The sequence below is a fragment of the Monodelphis domestica genome, chromosome 6 (genome assembly GCF_027887165.1).
Source record: "Monodelphis domestica isolate mMonDom1 chromosome 6, mMonDom1.pri, whole genome shotgun sequence".
NCBI lineage: Eukaryota > Metazoa > Chordata > Mammalia > Didelphimorphia > Didelphidae > Monodelphis > Monodelphis domestica.
Window position 1 is genome coordinate 248,105,404 of NC_077232.1, and position 24,920 is coordinate 248,130,323.

The following is a 24,920-nucleotide window of genomic DNA, read 5'->3' on the forward strand; positions in this document are numbered from 1 at the left end:
ACAGAAAAAATAGGGCATTCTCTCAAGAAGAAAATTCACATTAATAAAAACTATCATCCCAAATTGAGTCTTGAATACTTGTACATGATTATTTCCTCATGCCTGACAATTTCTTTGAAAGAAAAACATTCAGGAGATATGCAGTAAACTTGAGAAAAAATATTCCAATAAAATTAGAAATATTTGATGTGAAATATATACTGAGAAAGTAATAATTTCAACATAAATGAATCCAATCAAATATATAATACTAAAACAAAATTAATGAAATTCTTTAAGTTCATCTGTTTGAAAAGTCTGGTAACAAGGTATATAAGCCATTAATAGTCATGCAAATAAATAATTCTAGACTGGTGTGCATGCTGCAAAACTTAAAATGTTTCTATGCTACTCACATAAGTTTTTGAGGATCTAATCCAAATGTATTCTATTCTATAAGATTATCATGCTATTGAACTAAAATAATTTCCTATCCAACATGATTCATAGGACACCTTCACAACAAATGTAAACACAAAAAGCATAAGAAGAATTGACTCTTAAAAAAATCTTATTCATTGATATCAGTTGGCAAAGGTTAGTCCTTTCATTAAGGAATGACAGCTGAACAGCAACAAAAGTTTTTGTATTATTGAGTATCATTGTGATATAGGTTGTGAGGAACGATGGATTAGAATCAATTTGGAAGAACTGAGTTCCCATCTTGCTTCTGACACTAGCCATGTGTCTCTGGGCAGACTATTTAAACTTTATAGGCTTGGATAAAATTGAAAGTCTTCAGCGTATTCAGGAATCCTAATCTGTGTATAGGTCAAGTTATCTCCTTTTAGTCTGTATTATGTACAAAATGTTAGAAAGATATTTTTGAATTAAAAGGATGATAGCATTCGACTGATACCTTGTTTTTGGAAAATACATTCAGTATTCTACCCTTACATGCAATGAGAGGTAAATCTAGACTCTCCAAGGCATCCCACATTACTTTTGGACAGCTGTAATAATCAGTTATTTCTCTTTCTCGAAACCAAAATATGTTTCTTTACAGCTCCTACCCTCTACTGTTAGTTCTGTCCTCAGGGTTGAGGAGACCCACAAAATTGTGACATGTTAGTGTTGGAAGAAATGCCAGTAGCAACCCAGTTTATCCTGTACCAGAAAAAAATTCCCATTCTAACATATTGGGGAAGGTCCAGCCTTTGTTGGAAGACCTCCAGTGACAGGAAACCTGCCTTCTTCTCAAAGCAACTCATTCCACTTTTCTCAGATCCAGCTGTTAGAAAACTTTTCCTGGCATCAAACCTAAATTTTCTTCTGTGTGAATTCCACCCATTGCTCATGGTTCTGTTCTCTGAGACAAGACAAAAAAAAAAACCTGATTCCATCACACATTATCACCTTTCACCTAATTGAAGATGGCTTTTATATTTTCACACGACCTTCTTTTCTCTAGGCTAAACTTCTCCAGTTCTCTCAGACAAGTTTCATATAAGAGTCAGGATTCTTCATTCTAGGTGCCTTTCTTTTGACAATGTCCACCTTAATAAAGTCCTTTCTAACATATGGTATTGTGTCAACATAGTACTAAATATGTGGTCTAACTGGGCAGAGTACTGTAGGATATTAACTCTTATTCTCCTTGCTCCTTAAGACTACTAATTCATTATTCCTAGATGCTCTTAATGCAGACTGTTTGTCCCAGATTTCTTGTACTCCATATCACGTTGTTGAATCATATTGAGGCTGCAAGGCACTAAAATTCCAAGAGTTTTAAACATCTTATCCCACCTCTGACATATTATCTTTGTGATAATGATTTTTAAGCTCAATTTAAAATATTTGTGCTTATTAAATTTAAACTGATCATATTAAATTCAATTCAATTAAATTAGGTACTAGGTTGTACAGTGGATAGATTGTGGGACTTGGAATGAGAAAGAACTGAGTGGACTATACTTGCTGTGTGAACCTTGGCATGTAACCGTGTATGTCTCAATTTTCTCACATGCAAAATGAGGATAGCCATAGTACCTACTTCACATAACTGTTGTGAGGATCAAATGAGTTTATATATGAAAAGTTTTTGTAAAACTTAAAGCATTATGTAAAAGCCAATAATGATGATGATGATGATATTTGTTCCAACATTCTAATCTATGAATTTCTTTTTTGTATGATGCCTTTATCATTGAGTATTTTCCTATCTCCTTCTCACAGCTTAGTGTTATTTTGACAAACCACACGTGTTAAATATAATATGGAACTCCACTGGAACTCACTTTCCAAACTGACATCAATCAATTAGACTACATTTGGGGTGTGACTATTCAATAAGAGCTAAATTCTTCCATCTTTATGACTTATTTCTTTATATTTTCCACAACAATAGCCTAAGAATGTTTATAAAACTTTGATAAAACATTCATAAACTATATGTAACACTCCACTGACTTCTCAGATTCATAATCACATCAAAGAGGAAAATACTATTATTTTAACATGACCTCTCCTTGATGGAGCCATGCTGTGATCACAATTTTATTTCTATATATTCATTAGTCATTCCTTTAAACATTAATAACAGCATTCTGTCAATATTGAAGCCATATTGATTGTCCTATACTTTTCAAACTTTTTCTTATTCACTTTCCATATCTCAAAAAAATGTAAACATATGTTTACCAGTCCTCTGATATGTCTTCTGTTTTCTATGATCTTTCACAGTTTAATGACTGAGGTTCAGCATTCATATCTTCTATAATCTTTCCAACACCTGATGATATAGTTCAGTGTCTATTTTCTTTCATCCTTTATGTATGAAGAAATACAATATGAATGATAATCAGGTGACTTGAACTCATCAAGGGAAATTAGATGTCCCCTTACTTTCTATATGGTGGGTATCAATCCCATATTGCCACATTTGTTTTGTCCTTTCTAGTTCAAAATTCATTTTCCTTGACAGAGAAAAACAAAACAAAATATTGAGTCCCACTACTTCCTTTATGCAGTAACCAGCATACCATCTGTTGTAAGCAATGGTCTCATCCTTATCATTCTTGCTCCTGCTCTTTCCTAATATAGATTATAGAAAAGTATAAAATAAATAGAAAATAATCACCTCAACAAACAGGTATCACAACCCTTTTAATTATCCTCTGCTTTCCTTGCCAACTTCCATTCATTATATACCCTTAGGATATTTGCTGATGATTGGTAAGTTCACAATAAAATAAAAATTAATGTCCCTTAATTTTTTTCAAAAAAGGAATTAAGGAATTATCTAATTTTCTTGTATAGTTCACAGTCTTCTTCAGAAACACATTCCAGCATCCCATAAATACCGTGTCAAATTCTTGACAGTACTGAATTTCACACTCTCTTCTTGTAAATCATATCATATCTCCTTATTCTATCTTCATGCCAATGCATGCATTTATATGGGATGAGCAAGATATGACAATGAGGTACCATAAAATCCCAGCAGATTCCATTCTTCCAAAAATGACTTATTTATGAAAAAATTCCTGTAACATCACATCTTCCCCAACTTCTTTTTTTCTTAACCCCTAAAGTCAGTGATCAGAATGGACAAAGATTTAGAGTGGCATCTATGTTATATTTAGATTGTAAGCTTCTGGAGTCTAGGGAAATTGTGTATTTACTTCTCTCTAAGGAGAACAAAAAGACAGAACATTTAAGAAAGGACTATACTGGTGATAATGACAGTAACATTATTATTCATGTTTCTGGTCATATTGCACATAACTATAATACTCTTAGATTCTAAGTTTTTAGAAGACAAAGGCAAGGTCTATTTCCTTTCATCCTTGATCTATGAAGAAATAAAGTAATTAGTAGTGATTATATGATTATGATGATATCAATTTGATTATGATGATAATAGTTAATACTATAATTAAACTTTTTTGCATACTCTCAAGTGACTTAAATATTGGTAAGCTCTGACTTTATCAACATTCTTCACTTTCTCTGTTTCCATAATGGCATGTATTGAGATACAGCTTTATCATGAGAAAGCTGTACTTCAGCCTGGTCAGCTTCTTTGATCATCAAGGACATGAGATCTTTGGAAAGCTGAGGAATTTATTAAAGTGTCTCAGCAAAGAAGTTCCCATCATGTATCTGTCTTTGGAAAGTAGCAAGAGCCCTGCTGACAAGAATAATAAGCAATAAATGTGTGTTTATTGGTTTGTAAAATTGAGAGTGCTGGATTCTAATAAAAACATGATGGGGTATGTGGAATGCATGTTGTTCTAAGGACTCAGCTTACTAAATAAAGAGTGATGATAACACTATTTATTTTCATAAGGTGGCTTTTAGCTGGTTTGCCATTGAGGAAAGAAGTGTGAGTACAGAAAGATTTTAAGCAAAACTTCTGGCTATTTTACTCTATCTTTTCAGGAAAATACCACTTTCCTCTCATCATTCATAACATTCCCTTTTTCCATAAATGTAATAATTGTTCCTTTTTTATCCTAAAACATTTACTCTGTATGAAGTTCATCTTTCTTGGTCCTGAAAAATGTCATTGTTAATTGAATTTGTTTTCAAAGGCTAATAGAGTTGAGTTGCAATGGGTTGTTGAGTTATTGAGTCCAACCTTCTCAATTTCTAGGTGAGGAAACTAAACTTCAATTATTAAGTGACTTGCCAAAAGATCTAACCAGTCAGCATTTGAGGGAGAATTTGAACTGAGAGCTTCCTGATCCTAACTAAATGCAGTATTCTTTCTACTATATCATTACTCACCTAAAACTAAAGACCTGATGAGGGGAGATTTATACCCCACCAAATAAAACAGGTAATAAAACAGCAAAATCAACATTTGAATTTAGATCCCAGCATCTGAAGCAATGGCACTTTTCATTATTCCACATAAGCTAAGGGCTGAAATTGACCTTCACTATGTAACATGTGATATAGTCAATCTTCCAGGTTTAAAGTAGAAAACTGAGGAGTGTGTGGCAAAAGAAATATCTACATAATTAAGAAGAAAGAAAATGAGCATTTACCCAGTGGAATGGCTCTTATATTTTTGCATCTACATTTTAATGAAGATATCATAAAACTTTGAATTTGTAATATAGTTTTTAAAAGATACTAAATTTTTACTCTTCAAATCTCATTTTACTACAAAAGAACCATTGTACTTATTAGTGTTGTTATCATTATTATTTACCATTAATATTCCTGTTTTTAAGATTTCTCTAAGAAACTCAGGCTCTCTTCTTTGTCCTAGATGAGTTCCACTACATTACCTTCAGTCATCCTAATGTGAATACCTTTACACTAACACTCTTCAAATGGCTATTTCTTGACACTATAATTTTTCACAGACTCCAAGTGCAGTCTGTTAAGGGCAAATGCCTCCCTCCCAGGCTCCAATAGTGGATTCATGCTCAGATGACCCCTTGACATTTTCCAGTCATTGAAAAAGGGTCTGTCCCCTCTCTGAGAATAATCTAAACATTGATCCCAATGAACAGAGAAGAACTCTAGATTAGTCAAAGAAAAGTGTCTATGGATATTTTCAGGACATCCGACCTTTATTATTCATGGTTGAATCCTCGTACTTTGTCAGTGGAGTGCAGTTTTGAGGAGGAAAGGGAGAAGCTGGACAAATGTAATTGATTTTACAAACCAAACAAAAATATTCTCACAAAAATAATCTCAATGGCTCTGTATCTTATTAATGATTTCAGATCACACACTACAATAGGACAAAGTTCACATTACCTTTGATTTAAGGAGATTAGAATGTCTATTTCAAATATCCTTGGACTTTGGAAACCAGCAGGGCCCTTTTGCCAAGAAAAATGGAGTGTTTGTTTCTCAATAGTTTCTCTCCTATCATCTTGCTCACAAAATAGAGGATGGGAAGTTTGACCTATACAGAGATATAGCTCATGTATTGACTTATTTTATAAATTCTATTCCTTTTCATAATCAAAGGATTGGCCACCCCAAGAACTGGTACTGTATAGAGCATACACTCTGAACTGTAAGTTTTCTTGTTTTTGTGGAGAGAAATCTGCATCAAATACATTGTTCTTTTCTTAAGAATCATTTACAGATTTCAAGAATGCAGATATAATAATGATTTCTGAAATAGAAAAAATACTAGCAAGAAATATACAAGACATATTTTGTAGCTCATATTTCAGAGGACCTCCTTGCTAGTCTGAAATGCTGACTGAGCATTCAGTATAATACATTAAACATCAAAAGTGGAGATGGGTATACATGCAAAGGAAATCACAGTGTGCTAGAGAAAGGAAACCAGGATAGAAAAATACTTCAAGTTCAATGGCATCCATGATACTTTTTATTCTTTGGAGTTTCCATCTATTTGATAAATCTTGGAAATTATTCTCTGATTTTATTTAATATAGATGATTTCCTCTTCTGTGCATTTGAAATAAAGATATTTACTTTAAGTTGCTCATATACTCTGAGCTTGTTTCTTCACCTATAAAGGGGATATAATAATACTCAGAATTTTTCATTGCACAAGATTATTTTAAAGAAAATGCTTTACAAAGGTTATCCATTTTGCTTTGAATAATATCAGACAGCATGCATATAACTTTTTGATGAACACAAAGCATTGTTTTTTATTTACAAATATTGTCTTATTTTATTCTTAAAATGAGTTTTAGAGGTTGGTAGAATGTTATCCTCATTTAGAAGCTTAGAAAACTGAAGCAGACAATTTAGGTGACTTTTCAAGAGTCACAACGGGTAGTGAGGTCAACAGTCTAGATTTAAATTTTGGCCATGCTTCTCATCCTCACATTTCAGAATTTTTCAGAAATCCTTCAAGATCAGCTTTGATTTTTACCAATAATGTCATCAACTTTCTATCCCAGTTCAGATAAAAGTGTTATCTCCCTTTTGGAATTGTCTTTGAAATTTTTTTCTGAATCCAATTTCCAGCTCAGATTCTCTAGTCTTCATTCAAAAAACATTATCTATTGAAATGTGTCCTGGAGCCTGTGTCTGCAGGTATTGTAGTTCCTAACTCAGTAACCATGGCTAATGAAGATTCACAAAGGTAGCATCTCATTACAAATATACTTAGAACTCTCAAATGGCAATACATCAGAAATAGACAAAAAATATGATGTTACATCATCTGTATTGCTCTTGCACCCTAAAACCCATAGTATCTATCTATGTGAAATGTAGCTGAAAGCTCTTTTTGTGTATTGTCTTTCCCGTTAGTATATAAATTCCTTAACAGTGGGAACTCTCTTTACCTTTCTACTTATACTTCCAGTGAATGAAGTAGCATTTTGTACATAGTAAACATGTCATTAAATGTTTTGTTATTCTTTCATTTATTTGTTACTTCTGAACCATATCTTTAAAAACATATTTTAGCCCTTCTCCTCTAGGTTCACCTTCAAACGGAAGTCATTGCTATAAAAATATATGAAGATTTGATCTGGGGATTATCACATTCTTAGTAGAATTTTTCCTCTTCATCCTCTTCAACAGATGATGGCACACACACTACGGTTTTCTTCATGGTGGTCCTCTGAAGCTCTACCCTCATCACATACACTGCAAGTCAAGATGACCATCTGTGTATGGAATGATGTTTCTTGTTGCCTCTAGTTATGTAATCAAACCAGTTCCACTAACTCTTTTATTTGCCTTCCAAGAACCCATACCACCATTTCATTTAGCTGTAACTTTATTTCTTCTGCTATCATAAATAATGAGAATATCAATCATGATTGACTCTGCTTTTGGGTGAAAACTTCAAAGCTAGTGTAATACAAGTTAATTTAATGTATTTAGACTTTTTGAAATTGCTATAATTTTTGATACCCTTCCTTTTTTGTCACTGCAGAAAGAAAATAAATTATAGAAGCCCAAAATCTATTTTTAAAAACTTTGGATTGTATCTTGGGTCACTATGACCAAAGAATTAATCAACTAGTAATCAACATGATGGGGATGAGTTTCTCTGTATTTTATCATACCCATCCTTAAGCCATAGACACAATCACTTGCTGAGTCCAATTCTCTATCCACCTAAGCAGAGACCACCAAAACTTCCATTTTTTAAAAATACTTTGAGAACCCAGTTTAATCTCCATGTCACAACAAAAGATTAACACATAGATTTTGACTATTTAATTTATTTTCTCAATATATTTCTGTTCAAATGCTATTTCTGACACTTGCTATTTGTGTGATCTGGGGCAAGTCATTTTACTTGAGGGCCTCATTTTATTCATATATAACATGAGGGCTTAGAAAGATGGTTTCAAATTTCTTCCCCATGGTCTCATGATTTTGTTTGGACATCTTGAATTAATCATGTGATAAAGCCATGATGCTAAATAATTAAGAATTATGAATTCATAGTAGAAGAAAAAGTGTGATCTTTGGCCTTTACATCAGCATCCAAAAGATGATTAGGGCATAATAAAAGGAAGTAGCATGACAAATGTTTTTTGAACACCCACTAGGTATAATGTATCCAAAAAGCTTCCATTAATGGGACATTTTTTGGGGGTGATCATTGGTTTCAATATTGGATATGGATTTTGATTAGTCACATTGTCTCATTTATCCCCCTTCAATCAAAGATTCACAATTTAGTTCTTTGATTACTTCTTGAACATGGGAAAGGGTGAAATGAATTAATGTTTATGGAATTTCAACTCCAAATATGTCATCTTGTTGAATGACATTTAACTGATCCTCCTTGTGGGTATCCTTGTAATCATGTCACCAAACACTGAATTGTTTCATATATTTTTTACTTTTAAAATTGTTTCAAAATGTTCAATACACATTTTGGGTTGCCAGATATTTCTTAGAGCTTAGTGCAGGTCAGCTTTGCTACACTCTCCTGATCCTTGCCACTTTCATCTATTCTCCCAGACACCTATATACACAATGAAGAACCCTCTAAAATCCTCTCCTCAGTTTATTGAAATCCTCAAATCCTAAAACTTCAACCTTCGTTCTATCTCAGGCACTTGCCAGGAGAGTCCCAGCTTAGAGGCTGTCTTTACTTGAAACTGTTTTAGTTTTTATATAACAAAATAAGATGGTTAGTTCAATGGTCTTCTTATTTTCAATTTTATTCATCTCTCCTTTGCTTTTTAGGATATCCTACTTGGTATTTAATTGTCATTTTTAAAGTTTCATTTTTCTAGGTTTTTTTTAAATTTATATACTAAAGTCATTGTTCTACTTTATTAATTGTTCTATTTTATTAATTTAAGAATTTAGAGAGAGAAAAATTTTCCTCTAAGTACTGCTTTGGAAATAAAACTAAGAGGTGATTTTATGATCAAACCCAAGAAATTAGGCAAACCATTGGTTAACTTGATTAAAAATAAAAAAAAAAAACCAAATTACCACTATGAAAAAAAAGAAAGGGTAAACTCTATCAATAAAGATGAAACTAAAGCATTTATTTGGAGTTATTTGGCCTAATTATATGATAATAAATCTCATAATCTACATGAAATGGATTAGTAGTTACAAAAATAAAAATTGTCAAAATGAACAGAAGAAGAAATAGAATACTTAAATAAGCCTATCTTAGAAAAAAGAAATTGATAATATCAAGACTGAGATCCTTGAGGAAAATATTCTAGGACCAAATGGATTCACAAGTAATTCTACCAAACTTTTAAAGAATATTAATTCCAATTCTATATGAACCATTTAGCAAAAAAGACAAATATAGAATCTTAAAAAATTTCTTTTTTGATACAAATGTGATGCTGATACTTAAAGCAAAAGAGTAAAAATAGGAAAAGATACTAACAGCCAATTTCCCTAATTACTATTGAGACAAAATTTTAAAATAAAAGACTAGCAAAGAGATAACAGCAATATATCACAACAAAGATAAAAAAACTCATGAAGGAAATAAAGTAAAAGATGGCATACTATTTTCTGAAATCAACTGTGGATAGCATTTTGCATCATGAATCCTTTGAGTTCCGTGGTATTTCTTAGCAACTTGTTTTGCTGATGGCAATTTAGTTTTTTACAGCTGATCATCAAACAATATTTCTGTTATTTTATTCAGTATTTTTCTGATTCTGTCACTTCATTCTGCATCATGTCATATAAGTCTTTGCAGGTTTTTCCAACCCCATCCTATTCCACATTTCTTAGGGTGCAATAATAATCCATTACAAAGTGAAAGGAGCAAAACCAGGAAAACATTGTACACAGAGACTGATACACTGTGGTACAATCTAATGTAATGGACTTCTCCATTAGTGGCAAGGTAGTGATCCTGAACAACTTGGAGGAACCTACGAGAAAGAACACTCTCCACATTCAGTGGAAGAACTGTGGGAGTAGAAACACAGAAGAAAAACAACTGCTTGAATACATGGGTCGAGGGGGATATAGCTGGGGATGTAGACTCTAAATGAACATCCTAGTGCAAACATCAACAACATGGAAATAGGTTCTGATCAAGGACACATGTAATACCCAGTGAAATTGTGTGTTGGCTATGAGAAGGGGAGGGGGAAGGGAAGGAGGGAAAGAATATGATTCTTTGAAACCAAGGAAAAATGTTCTAAATTGACTAAATAAAAATATTTAAAAAATAATAATCCATTACAGCTGTATAACCACAACTTGTTCAGCCATTTCTCAATAAATGGGTAATCTATCAGCACCCAATTATTTGCCACTATAAAAAGAGCTGCTAATTTTTAAATAAAATTAAGTACTTTTCCCTATCTTTGATCTCACTGGGACACAGACCCAGTAGTAGTGTTGCTAGGTCGGTTTTATGATCCCTTGGGCATGGTTCACTGTTGCTCTCCACAATGATTATATTGCTTCACAGGCCCATCAATAGTGCATTAGTGTCCTAATTTTCCCACATCTCCTCCAACATTTATCATTTTCCTTTTTATTCATATTAGCCAATCATGCATGAGATGGTATTTTAGGGTTGTTTTAATTTGCATTACTCTAATTAATAGCAATTTAGAGTATTTTTATATGACTGTAGAGAGTTTAAATTTTTTCATCTGACAACTATCTGTTCATATATTTTGTCCATTTATCAACTGGGGAATCTACTTTCTTTTGAAAAGCCCCCAGGATTGAGGAACTCTTTACCTGTCAAAGTCATCTATCTCATTTTGGAACAATTCAAATTGCTAGGAAATCTTTTCTTATTTGGAGTTCAAATGTGTATGTGACCAAAAAGTAACAAAGAAAAATGTTATCAAACACACAGCAGAGTTTTGTTACTATAATGACAAATATGCTAAAGTTTCCACATATATAAGTCAATATACATAAAGGAGTCATATCTTCCCCCTAGTTTAAAGAAAGCTCAAGAATGGCTCCTAGAATGTTGGGTAGGTCCTCCGTGGCAAAGTTTTGAGATGAACTATTAAAGAAAGAATGAATGGGTTATGATTTGTATCCTTAGAAAAGAACATTCAAATTAATGAGATCACAGGTTCACTGGACCATTGGTGCACTGAATTTTTATTTCCAAGTACAATAGCCAGCAGTTAATATAGCTGTAGATACACATTTTCTACCTTAACATTCCTCTTTGATTACTATTAGTGGTGGGGGGCTTGGGCCATTAGAGCTATTGTTCATTCTACTTTTTTGCTTTAAAATATTAAGCAATATCTTTTTTTAACTAATGATTTTCAAAGGTTCCATCCATTTCTATCAGCATCTTTTCATCTTACTCAAAAATATTACCACAATTCACTAGAAAATAAACCTAACTCTAAGAAAAAAAAAGAATGGAGCCTTTAGGCATGCCAAAGTAAATAATATCAATGCACAAGTGTCCTCATAAAATACTCCTACTATTTCACAATCATCTTTAAAGAAAATTATTCACTGGGGAACTTTGCAACATGCTATTTCTGCAGAACTATTCATGATTTAGTGACAATGGTTTTCTTTTTAGTGATTACAGGTTTAAAGGATTACTTAGCCCTTTAGATTTTAAAACAACAGAAGATCCAAGAGGATTTTATTTTCAACCATTGTTTACTTCCTAAATCATGCACTAATGTGATGTTTGGATATGAACTACCCGGCACTAAGTGTTCTGGTGCTGAATCAGGGCCATCCAGAATGCAAAGCAGAGAACTAAGCTATTTATATTTCAATTTCTCTGTGAAAATATGATACAGAATATCTCTATGTGCTGGAATCATTGTGATTTTTTTTAATTGAGATTTTGAGAAACACAGAACTATAACATTTTTTAAAATTTATTTTTAAAACTTTATTTAATTAGATGATTTAGAATAATTTTCCATGGTTACAAGACTCATGTTCCTTCCCTCCCTACCCCCAAAACCCCTCCTGTATCTGATGCACAATTCCACTGGGTTTAACATGTGCTATTGATCAAGACCCATACCTTTATTATTAATATATGCACTAGGATGTCCATTTAGAGTCTACAACCCCAATCATATCCCCCACAACCCATGTACTCCAACAGTTATTTTTTCTTCTGTGTTTCTACTCCCACAGTTTTTCCTCTGGATGTGAATAGTGTTCTTTCTCATGAATCCCTCCAAATTGTTCAAGATCACTGCATTGCCACTAATGGAGAAGTCTATTACAATCAATTGTACCACAGTGTATCCATCTCTGTGTACAATGTTCTCCTGGTTCTGCTCCTTTCACTCTGAATCAATTCCTGGAGGTTGTTCCAGTCCCCATGGAATTCCTCCAGTTTATTATTCCTTTGAGCACAAAGGTATTCTATCACCAACATATACCACAATTTATTCAGCCATTCCCCAATTGAAGGGCATCCCCTTATTTTCCAATTATTTTGCCATCACAAAGAGCACAGCTATGAATATTCTTGTACATGCCTTTTCCCTTATTATCTCTTTGGTGTACAAACTTAGCAGTGCTATGGCTGGATCAAAGGGCAGACAGTCTTTTAGCACCCTTTGGGCATAGTTCCAAATTACCCTCCAGAATGGTTGGATCAATTCACAACTCTACCAGCAATGCATTAATATCCCAACTTTGCCACATCCCCTTCAGCATTAATTACTTTCCTTTGCTGTCATGTTAGTCAATCTGTTAGGTGTGAGGTGATACCTCAGAGTTGTTTTGATTTGCATCTCCCTGATTATATGATATTTAGAACACTTTTTCATGTGCTTATTAATAGTTTGATTTCTTTAATTGAAAATTGCCTATTCATGTCCCTTGCCCATTTATCAATTGGAGAATGGCTTGATTTTTAGTACATTTGATTTAGCTCTTTATAAATTTGAGTAATTAGATAGACCTTTGTCAGAGGTTTTTGTTATGAAGATTGTTTCCCAATTTGTTGCTTCACTTCTAATTTTGTTTGCATTGGTTTTGTTTGCACAAAAATCAAAATTATTTATTTTATATTTTGTGATTTTTTCTCACTCTTGCTTGGTTTTAAAACCTTTCCTTTCTCAAAGATCTGACATCTATACTATTCTGTGTTCACATAATTTACTTATAGTTTCCTTCTTTATATTCAGGTCATTCACCCATTCTGACTTTATTTTGGTGTAGGCTGTGAGATGTTGATCTAAACCTAATCTCTCCCATACTGTTTTCCAATTTTCCCAGAAGTTTTTGTCTAATATTGGATGTTTGTCTCTAAAACTGGGATCTTTGGGTTTATCATAGACTTTCTTACTGAGGTCACTGATCCATCCTTCTGTCTCTTAGCCAGTACCATATGGTTCTGATGATTACTGCTTTATAGTACAGTTTAAGATCTGGTATTGCTAGGTCACCTTCCTTTTCATTTTCTTTTCATTATTTCCCTGCATATCCTTGATCTTTTGTTCTTCCAAATAAAATTTGTTACTGTTTTTCTAATTTATAAAAAAGTTTTTTGGTAGTTTGATGGGTGTGGAACCAAATATGTAAATTAGTTGAATTATACCATTTTATAAAAATATTTGTGTATGAATGGACTGCTAAGAAAGTTTGAATATCTGAGTGAGTGTAAAAGGATGATAGAAAAGGGCCTTGAATGACATTTAAAGGACATTATCATCTGTGTTTTCATTAATACAAGGAACTCTCAGATGAGGAAACTCCTTCTACCCATGCAGATCAGGAGTCAAAGACAAACATATATATATATATATATATATATATATATATATATATATATATGTGTGTGTGTGTGTGTGTGTGTGTGTGTGTGTGTATGTATGTATGTATGTATGTATGTATTACATATATACACACATATCAAATGAATTAACAAAAACTACTACAAGAAAAATAGGCAGATATTTAGGAATGACCATTCTTGGCTAATCAATTTCTTGATTTATATGTCACTTATTATCCCCACCCACAATGAAATAGTGAACTGAACTTAACATGATAAGAATAATTTATGCTCTACTGTCTATATCCAGGTAGCAAAGTGGAATATTTATTTAAACACTAAAAGCACATCTCATAGAAGATGATAGACAAGAAGGAAAGGTTATACAAGTCTTTGAAAGTCTCTGACAGCATAATAAATATGGAAATACGTATTATATGATAATATATGTACAACCTATATCATATCATCAACCTTCTTGGAGAGAAGGAAGGGGTGGGAAAAAGAGAGAGAACATGAATTGCAAAATATCAGAAAATGAATATTAAAAATCATATTTACATAAATTCTGGAAAAATATCATAATTAAAACATGTTTATAGGAAGGAAAAAAAGAATATTCATCTTCTACACATTTGGGGTCAAGGGAATGTTTTGTTTCAATCTTGTGTGTGTGTGTGTGTGTGTGTGTGTGTGTGTGTGTGAAGGATAAGATGTGAGCCAACAACTTTTAAGGATACTTTTCTTGAAACACCTAACATTTTGCTACAAGTCTTATATAACACAGTAGGAAACCAGGTGGATCTTCAAGATTTATTCTACTTTAACTCTGCTATTCAATTATGGTATTCTCTTTGAGTGTTCAAGGTGCCAATTGCTATGATCTCTTAAAAGTCAGGCATACTGTGCCGGCTCTATCTTAGCATTAAGAATGCTTGAGTATAAAAGTTATCATTGTCTGCCATGTATCTCCTATCAGAAGAAGACAAATGATGTGTGAGAAGGCACCTTGCCATGAGGAAATAACAGGGTTGAGTAGGCAGCACCATGAATTAGAAAAGTTAGTGGGAGGTAGGACCTCCTACCTGGAATTAAAAAAAAAGTATAATTGTCTGTTCTTAATTTGTGTCCAATTGTCTATTCCTATTTTTAGGAAGATTGAAATGGGTTTCAAATCACTGGAGTTACTTTAGATTCTACAAAAATATAATCTTAACCAGGGCCAAACAAGGAATGTGAGATCTTCTATATTTTGAACATTTTTTAAATCTTAAAGTCTTCAGGTTAATCACTAATTTATTTCACTGGTGTGAAAAATTAAGAGAATATATTTTTATTTTTTCATTTTATTTGGGGATGATAATCTCACACTGTGCCCTGAAGATAAAAAGCCCCTGTGTCATGCTTTGAACAAAGTAGACAATCAGAAATACTAGTTAATGCCTTTGTCATTTCACATGACAAATTGTAATCTCATTGCTTTCAAAATTCATATGCCTATGCCTGAAAAATTAAATAACACTGGTTGAAGCTAGGCAATATTTTAAGTTACATAAAATTTAATTTTTTCTGAAACAAGTATTTAAAAAATTAAATAGTTGAAAATCTAATTGTATAATTCTGTTTCCACCTTAATACTCCAGAGGATCCATGATGTTATTAAACCAAGTATTTAAGTGATTTCATCAAGTTTACAAGATGGAATTAGAAGCAAGAATTGGATCCAACTCTTCTGATTTTGGGGTCAAAGGTCTTTCCTATGTATCACATTTCCACCTTATTGATCATCAACTATGGGATCATAATATCTTGAGCTGCAGTGGACATTAAAGCTCACCTGGTCTAGCTCCCTCATTTTTCAAAGAGAGGTTAAGTAACTTGAACAATACCTCCCCCCCCCAAGTGCCAGGGACCTTCTTCTAGATCTCTTTACATCATAAAAGTACCAGTGCAGGAAGCAGACTGTCCAGTTTTTACCTTTCACTCCTACTAATTGACTGTCAAACCTTTTGTTATGTGTCTCTTTGAGGATATATTTTATACTGTTCTGTGCCTCCCATTCACCATTGCATAGATTTTAACCTGTGGTGGTCCACTGTCCTTTTATCCATTGCCCTTTGAATGGCCCCCAAACTCTGATTCCTCAGAGATTATATTATGCTATCATTTATGGTGATAAATAGATGGAGTTTTCTTTAAAAGAGAAGTTGGAAGTCAGTGAAAAGGCAACATACTTCCCATAATACAATACAGCATATTCTTTTCCTTCTCTTCCCTTTCAGGTCCAGCTCCTTAGTGCCTCTCTAAGATAGAGATAATGATGGATCAACATTACTGGCTTCTTATAGCTTGGACAATAGGCATTCTAGTAGCTTGGATAATAGATATCCTTAAAGCAACTGATTTTTCTGATGTGGATAGCAAATATGGCCTTCATTTAGTCAACTTTGAGATAGTATTTGCAAAGTACCTGGTACACAATAAGAAATTAAGACATGGTTTTTCTCTCCCAATCCCCTTTTCCAATGTTCTTTGGGCTGATGCAATTAGCATAGGCATAGAATGTGAAGAACATCAGCTTCTACAGAAAATTTCTTTTCACTTGGACTTTTTCTTGGATATACATCATGAGACTGACAAACATTTTTGAGTATCATATACCACCTGATTTTATGCCTTGCTTGACCTTACTAATCAGTGTTCATTAATGCAAAATTATTTCCATTGTTTAATATATCAGAATATCTTATATGACCTTAATGGATGGATGGATGGGATATAGCATGATGATGATGATGATGATGATGATGATGATGATGATGATGATGATGATGATTTAGCAAGAATTTACATAGCACTGTAAGGTTTTCAAATTACTTTATAGATATTAATTCTTTTGATCTTCACAGTCACTCTATAACTTTGGTACTCTTATTAACCCATTATACAGATAAGGAAATTGAAGCAGGAAGAGATTTAAGTGCCTTACTAAAGGTCACACAGATAGCAAATAACTGAGCATAGGATTCCAGCTCATGTCTTCCTGCCTTTAAGATTTTTTACTATTTCCTCTGTGTCACTTAGGTAGCACTGAATTAAAGGGATTTTAAAACAATAGATATGGTGAGACTTTGTATTTTCTGTAGTTTTTGATCTGAATGTAAAAGTATGATTTCTTGAAGAGAAATATTTGTGAAACCCTGCCTGGTCTTTGAGTTTTGGAATCTTTTGAATTTGTGGTGGTGCTAAAATTTGTAATAAAAATGCATTTTTAAATGATAATAGTGTTATATAAGCCCGTTTGTCTGCTTATCCTTTATTTATGAATAAATCACTCACAATGGCTTTAAAGGGATGAAAATGTAGGGTTATGAGTAGATGATCCTCATGATTGGGGATAATGATAAGGTCTGTAATTTTTTCCCTTATACTTTAATAGCATCCTGTTCTTTCATAAATCTTGAGAACTAATTCCCTAATGCTTCAAATTGGATTGCTTTCAGCAGAGATCTCATTTTTTGCCCACCCGTATTCCTGTTTTTGTTTTCCTCAGTATCATTTCCTTATTCACCTGCAGCACACTAAAGATTGTCATGTTCAGATGTGATTACTCCAGTCATTGATGGAGAAAAGAGTTGCTCTTTCATTTTTTTTAAACCCTTCCCTTCCATCTTGGAGTCAATACTGTGTATTGGTTCCAAGGCAGAAGAGTGGTAAGGGCTAGGCAATGGGGTCACACAGCTGGGAAGTGTCTGAGGCCAGATTTGAACCCAGGACCTCCCATCTATAGCCCTGGCTCTCAATCCATTGAGCCACCCAGCTGCCTCCCCTTTCATTTTTTAAACATGCTTTCAACTTCATTCTTAAATGTTCTTAGGATGATCTAGTTTAATTGAATCTCATGGAAAGCTTTCTGTAAATTCATTTTTTTCTTTCCTTTGCTTTGTAATGTTTTCTTTTGGCAATACTGCCCATAATCTGTATAAGAGTTTGTAAATGAATTTTGGTTTGGATACATTTCTGCTATAGATAAGATGGAAGCTAGCTGAAGTAGCTTCCTCACTGACTAATATTTTGTAACATTTAAAAACCTTTAGAAAATGATTATAGTATATTCATTCATTTATATATATATATATATATATCTGTTCATGAATTTTTTTATTGCATCAATAGCTTGTTCAAAAAGGTCAAGGGGAGATACTTTGATTTTATATATATATATATATATATATATATATATATATATATAAATTTGGTGCTGATTTTCAACTTCATTCCAACTAGCTGGTAGTATGAATTTACCTAAACTGAAATGGCTTCTATTTTGCTAAGGAGTCATTACTTTTCTGATAAAATATAGTATTTCAGGTCAGCTAGGTGACTCAGTGAATAGAGTCAGGCCTGGAGATGGAAGGTCCTGGGTTTAAATTTAGCCTTAAATGGGTTCTACTTGTGTGACTCTGGGCAAGGCACTTAAGCCCAATTAACAATCTCTTACCATTCTTTTGTCTTGGAATTAATACTAAGACAGAAAATAGTTTTTTTTAAGATATAGTATTGTGACATCATATGGTGCTTGCTATGAAAATTGACTTCTGACTTGAAGAAGTGATCTTGAAGAAAATGTTCATTATTTAGAGTCTCCTGGCTTCTCTCTTGTTTAACTTCATCCTATTTTGTTTCTGAGTCACATTTTCAACTTATTTTTCACTGTTTTCCAATATACTCAGTCTACCATTGAATTTACAAGATATTAAAGTGTATATTAATGGCAACTAGTTGGTACAATGGGTAGAATACTAGACTTAGGTCTAGGAAGATTCATCTTCATGAGTACAAATCCAACCTAAGACATTTACTAGCTATGTGACCCTGGGCAAGTCAGTTAAACTTGCTTGCCTCAGTTTCCTCATTTGTAAAATGATCTGAAGAAGAAAATGGTAAATCACTCCTGTGTCTTTGTCAAGAAAACCAAAAATGGGGTCTTGGAAGTTCAGACATGATTAAAACAACTGAACAACAACAAAAATATATACTGATTTGATTTAAGTTGGAGTATAATTCTCCTCAATTTCTACCTATTCATTCTCTGCAATATATATATATAATATATATATATATATATCTACACATATCTTAGATAATTATTTTATGACTTTTTTCCTCATTGACAGCATTTTAATATGACATGATTGTGTAAGAAGCTCTTGCAGTGATGCTTCTTGTTTTCTCACACTTTCCTCTTACTAAAATTATCTCTGCTAGCATTTTCTTGGCATCTGCATCTGTGATCCATTTTCCTACTCAACTACTACTTGTTTAATTTCTGTTCAGTAAAACTTAAAGCTACTAAAATTGATTGACTTTGGTAATCACATTTCAGGAGAGGGCAAATACTGAGCTAATCAATGCTTCAAAGACCTGGGATTTCCTCAGCTTAGGAACTCTCCTTTGTAACTCGGTCTTAGAGAGCTGCCTTAGGTTCAGAGAGGTTAAATAACAAGCAATGAAGTGTGATTTAGAGTGACTGGTGTCCCTTGTTATACACAGTCTGCCAGTCAAGAAGCATTTCTTTAGCACGCACTATGTTCCAGGCACTGTGTTCACAGCTAATAAGTCTCAGAAATGGACTTAAAAAAAGCCCTTAACTTGAGTCAAAAATCAATACTAAGTATTGGTTGGCTCCAAGGCAGAAGAGTAGAGGGAGCTGGGCAATGGGAATTAAGTGACTTGCCCAGGATCACACAGCTAGGAAGTATCTGAGACCAGATTTGAACCCAAGAGCTCCCACCTAGAGGCTTTGCTTTCTACCTACTGAACTATCCAGCTGTCCCAGAAATAGGTTTTCAATCTGGATCTTCTTGATTCCAAAACTAACAATATCCAAAACACCAGTAAGCTGCGCCTCACAATGCATCATTAGGATAGGTTCAAGGAAAACTCTAGAAACCCTCATGCTATATGGTACCAAAAATCATTAGAGAGAGCAGTATGTATCAATAAAAAGAACTGGAGAGGAAAAATTACCCACTGGCGTCTTTTTCTGTGTGCATCCACTGAGGCATTTTGGGCTTGTTAGTATTTCTCCCCTGAATAAAGTTCATCTCGAGGCACTCTACAACTTTGCTTAGGCTTATCAGAGCTACCAACATCATGCATACTGGAACCACTATTAATAAATAAATAACATTAATGAAATAAAGAGAAGCAATGCTCTGGCATGAACATGACTCGTTCCAAGAAAGAACTCTGGACCAAAAAGATGGCAGAGTTTGGGTAAAACAGTATTATGGCAACTAATACTTTTCAGAGTGAGAAGGAGAGTGATTGGATGAAGTGCTGTGAGACTTTGTGAGAATTTGAAAAGTAGTGTTTGATCTAGCACATAACTAAAAAAATAAATTTAAAATTAAAATTTATATTTAAAAATTTAAAATTAAAATATATTATGTATTTTCTGACTTTATTTTCTTTATTTTTTTCTTTAATTTTTCTTTTATTTCTTTATTCCCAATATACCTGAATTCACATCTGTTGAGTTTACCTAAAATAAGGTCCTACTGTAGTGTTGAAGGTTCTATACTAAGTGTTTTATCATCATCTTATTTGATTTTCCCAACTATCCTGGGAGGGAGGTACTGCTAATTATTCCTATTTTACAGCTGAAGAAGCTGAGATTTACACAATTGAAATGACTTGCTCAGGCTCACAAAGCTAGAAAGTGTCTGAGTTCAATTTGAAGGTCTTCATGACTCCAGACCTAGAGGTCTAACCACTGCCCAGCCTACCTGTATGGGATGCACATTTCTGAAGACAGAGGGTGCATTATTATCTTTTGCAGGTTCCTTGGTCCTAGGGACAATGTTTTGAATATAGATAGCATAAGTTTTTGAATTTCATGTAGAGATCTCTCTATGTTGGGCATTCTATGATTAAATTGTTCTGTAAAAATTGTTTTCAGATAAATGAAAGTTATAAAAATTTATTTAAAAGAAAAACAATTTGTATGGAATATTTGATTTTTTAAAAAGAAAATGTCTTTTTATTTTTAAAAAACCCCAAAAAACTCTTACCTTTTGTTTCAGAATCTATACTCTCTATTGGTTCCAAGTCAGAAAAATTAGTAAGTGCTAGGCAACTGGGTTTAAGTGACTTGCCCAGGGTCACACAAATTAGAAGAGTGTGTGGCCAGATTTTGAATCCAGAATCTCCCTTCTCCAGGTCTGGCTGGACCACAGAGCTTCTTTTGCCTTCCTTTCAAAATTTCAAAAATTCTTTCAAAAAAAATTTCAAGAATACCATGAAATGTTTCCTTACATATTCACTATGTCCATTATTTTGTACATCCAGCATTTAACCTCCCTGTATAGGATGGCACTATGTCTTCTTTTAGTATTTCTGGGTCCTTCTTTTAACATCAAGTTGTCAGCTTGATCACTGTGCTTTGCATGTTAGAGAAATCCTTTCCCACCTCAAAACCCTACATACTTTTGGTTTGTTGTTTCTTATCTGCTATTAGGCTGAGAAACCAGATAACCAAGCTTTTAAAGAATGGTATACTAAATACACTGTAAGAGCTAGTAAGTCTTTGAAAGAGGGTCTAAGGAGCAAAGTGCAAGGATTTAGGGCCTGGACTTTGTTCCAACTAATAGAAAACTCTCACACCATTTCACTTACTTCTCGGTTTGAGGTGACATTCTGAAAAATCGTGGCTGGAGGCTATCTGAACTGCATAGTTAAGTCATCACTGGACATTTAATTATCCACTTAACTTTAAAACTGAGACAGAATCTATCTGCAAACACTTTTAAAAAGGTTGCTTTAAAAATATCCAAGATAGGAAAAATAATAATAGAGAAAGTGGAAAAAGTCAAGGAATTCATGGAATTCACAGAATCATTGATTTGGAGGGAACTTTAGAGGTCTTCTCATCCAATTCCCTCATTTTGCATATGTGGAAACTATTGTTTGAGACATTTTCCCAAGGACCCATAGGAGGTAAGTAAGAGAGAATCTTTGTTCTCTGACTTCACTTCTACTGATTTTTCAATGGGTCCTCACTGAATTGAAACCATTTTTTAATACCTTTATCATTAATTGACAATTTGTTAAGGTCCAGGAACTACCTTCCCATATCTACCCACCTACCTATCAATTTATCCACTAATCAATTGTTTATCAATCTATAAATCAATCTATAGATATATGAACATAGAGAAAATTATAGACATGTGTATGTATATTTCTTTCATTTATCTATGAATCTTCTATCTTTCATTTAAATAAATATATTTATATATTCATATGTACCAGTGTCCAACCATGCACACACACATATAATAAACATACATACAACATGAATATACATTCATGTACACAAGTATATATCCATGATGTAACTAACATACATTCGTATATGCATGCTATGTATATGCGAATGTATGTTATAAATACAGATACTTGTATATATACACATACATATTAAAAACTTAAAGCAAGATTGTTCTTCGTCATCTAGATTAGTGTAAACTTTCAGTCTAGATTATTTAGGAGAAGGAGGATGCAACTAAGATTGAACTATTTACTCTTTCTCAAGTTTGATATTCTTCCACTCCATCTCTTGCTTGGACCTGCCTTGCGGTATCCTATACCTAAATTGCCCTCCTTCCTCACTTCTGCCTCATAGAATCTTTGGCTTCCTTCAATGCTTAGCTCAGGTCCCACCTTTTATGGTAAGCCTTTCCCTATTTTTTAGAGTCCTCAATACTCTCACCCTCCTGGCACATAGCAGGTGCTTTGTTATATTTCAGTCATGTCCAATTATTATTATTTTTATAACATAATAATAATATTATTATTTATATAAATAGTATATATTATTTATTATATATTATATATATCATATATATATCCAAATATAATTATATTTCAGTCATGTCCAATCAAATATAATTCCCAGGGTACAAATTAGGTAACTCCTCATCATTATTTGTAATAACCTTGCTGACTTTATTTATTTATGAAATTGAGTTTGTTTATTTAATTAATTAATTTAGAATATTTTCTCATGATTCATGTTCTTTCCCCCCTCCCATAGCTAATGTGCAATTCCACTCGGTTTTACATGTGTAATTGATCAAGACCTATTTCCATATTGTTGATAATTACATTGGAGTGATCGTTTAGAGCCTACATCCCCAATCACATCCCCATCAACCCATGTGATCAAGCAGTTGTTTTTCTTCTATGTTTCTGCTCCCACAGTTCTTCCTCTGGATGTGGATAGTGTTCTTTCTCCTAAATCCTTCCTGTTTGTCCTGGTTCATTGCATTGCTGCTAGTAGAGAAGTCCATTACATTCAACTGTACCATAATGTATCAGTCTCTGTATACAACGTTCTCCTGATTCTGCTCCTTTCACTCTGCATCAATTCCTGGAGGTTGTTCCAGTTCACATGAAATTCCTCCATTTCATTATTCCTTTTAGTACAATAGTATTCCATCACCAACATATACCACAATTTATTCAGCCATTACCCAATTGATGGACACCCCTTCATTTTCCATTTTTTTGCCACCACAAAGAGCAGAACTATGGATATTCTTGTACAAGTCTTTTTCCTTATTATCTCTTTGGGGTACAAATCCATCAGAGGTATATACGGCTGTATCAAAGGGCAGGTAGTGCTGACCTTATTTTAAGAATGTTTTAATGTTAGCATGGAATCTTGGGTGACAACAACACAAATGGAAAGGAAAACTAAAACCTAAAAGGATCCTTCATTTAGAGCTACGTGATAGCTCTAAAAGCACAGTTCAGTTGACTCTGAGGTTCAATTTGGTTAAATGTCTTACTCAAGCATATACATATAGTAAATATAAAAGGTGTGACTTGAATACAGGTCATTTGGTCCTAATGCTAGTTTTCTTTTTCCCTATATCACACTGAAGAGTGAGCATAAATGGTATCATTCAATACCCATTACACACTTTGAGATAGGTTTGGCCACCAGGAAATCACACAAGACTCCAAGTCCAGATTACCAAAGGATGATCCAGGTCACCAATATCTGAAAGCTGAATGCTTATTACCAGAAAAGTGTAGCTCATACGTGCCATCCCCTACCCAACCACCTCCCTTGGAATTTGAGTTGGTCATAAGCAAGAACCTTTCAATGTATGAAAAAAGATATAATCACAAAGAAAAGTAACAATAGAGCATGGCATCTGAGATGGATGTTTGAGTGACATTTAATGAGAAAGAACATCTCAGAATGGAATAATGTTCATATAGTATTTTGTTTCCACAGTGACTAAGCAAAGCTGTGAAGGTTCAACAGAGTACTCAAATAAATCCAGGTTTCTTCCAGAATTCTCCCAATTCCAGAAAACTAAGAGAGTAGTGGATCAGAGAGCAGTAATTTTCTGTGTCTTCTTTTCAACTTACAAGTACTAATTCTTTGGCCTAATCATTAATAATAATAACAAATATAATAATAATCATAATGAAAATTATTATAATTATATCTAAGTAGTAGCTTATACTTTAACATCTACAAAGACAATTAACATATATTATCTTATTAGATGCTTATGATAGCTTTGTGATTCAGATGCTTTTATAGCCTGGGAGATGGCTTTATAGATGACATTGTAGCAATGATACCGTAAATTTAGTCTTCTTCTTGCCTTCTTTCTGTGTCTCTGTCTCCCTACCTCCCTTTCTCTTTTTCTCTCCCTCTTTCTTTCTTGTATTTTCCTTACTCTCTTTCTCTCCTCTT

General features: G+C 33.4%; 1 long non-coding RNA gene across 1 annotated transcript in view; it reads right to left on the reverse strand.

The window, feature by feature from the left end:
- Positions 1-988: 988 nt before the first annotated feature.
- Positions 989-24,920, reverse strand: part of LOC103099946 (uncharacterized) — a 64,490-nt gene continuing 40,558 nt past the window's right edge. Inside the window, exons 4-5 of the long non-coding RNA XR_468522.3 lie at positions 2,680-2,805; positions 989-1,348 (exon numbers count right to left, since the gene is read on the reverse strand). This is a non-coding gene — a long non-coding RNA (uncharacterized LOC103099946). The remainder of the gene's footprint in view (positions 1,349-2,679; positions 2,806-24,920) is intronic.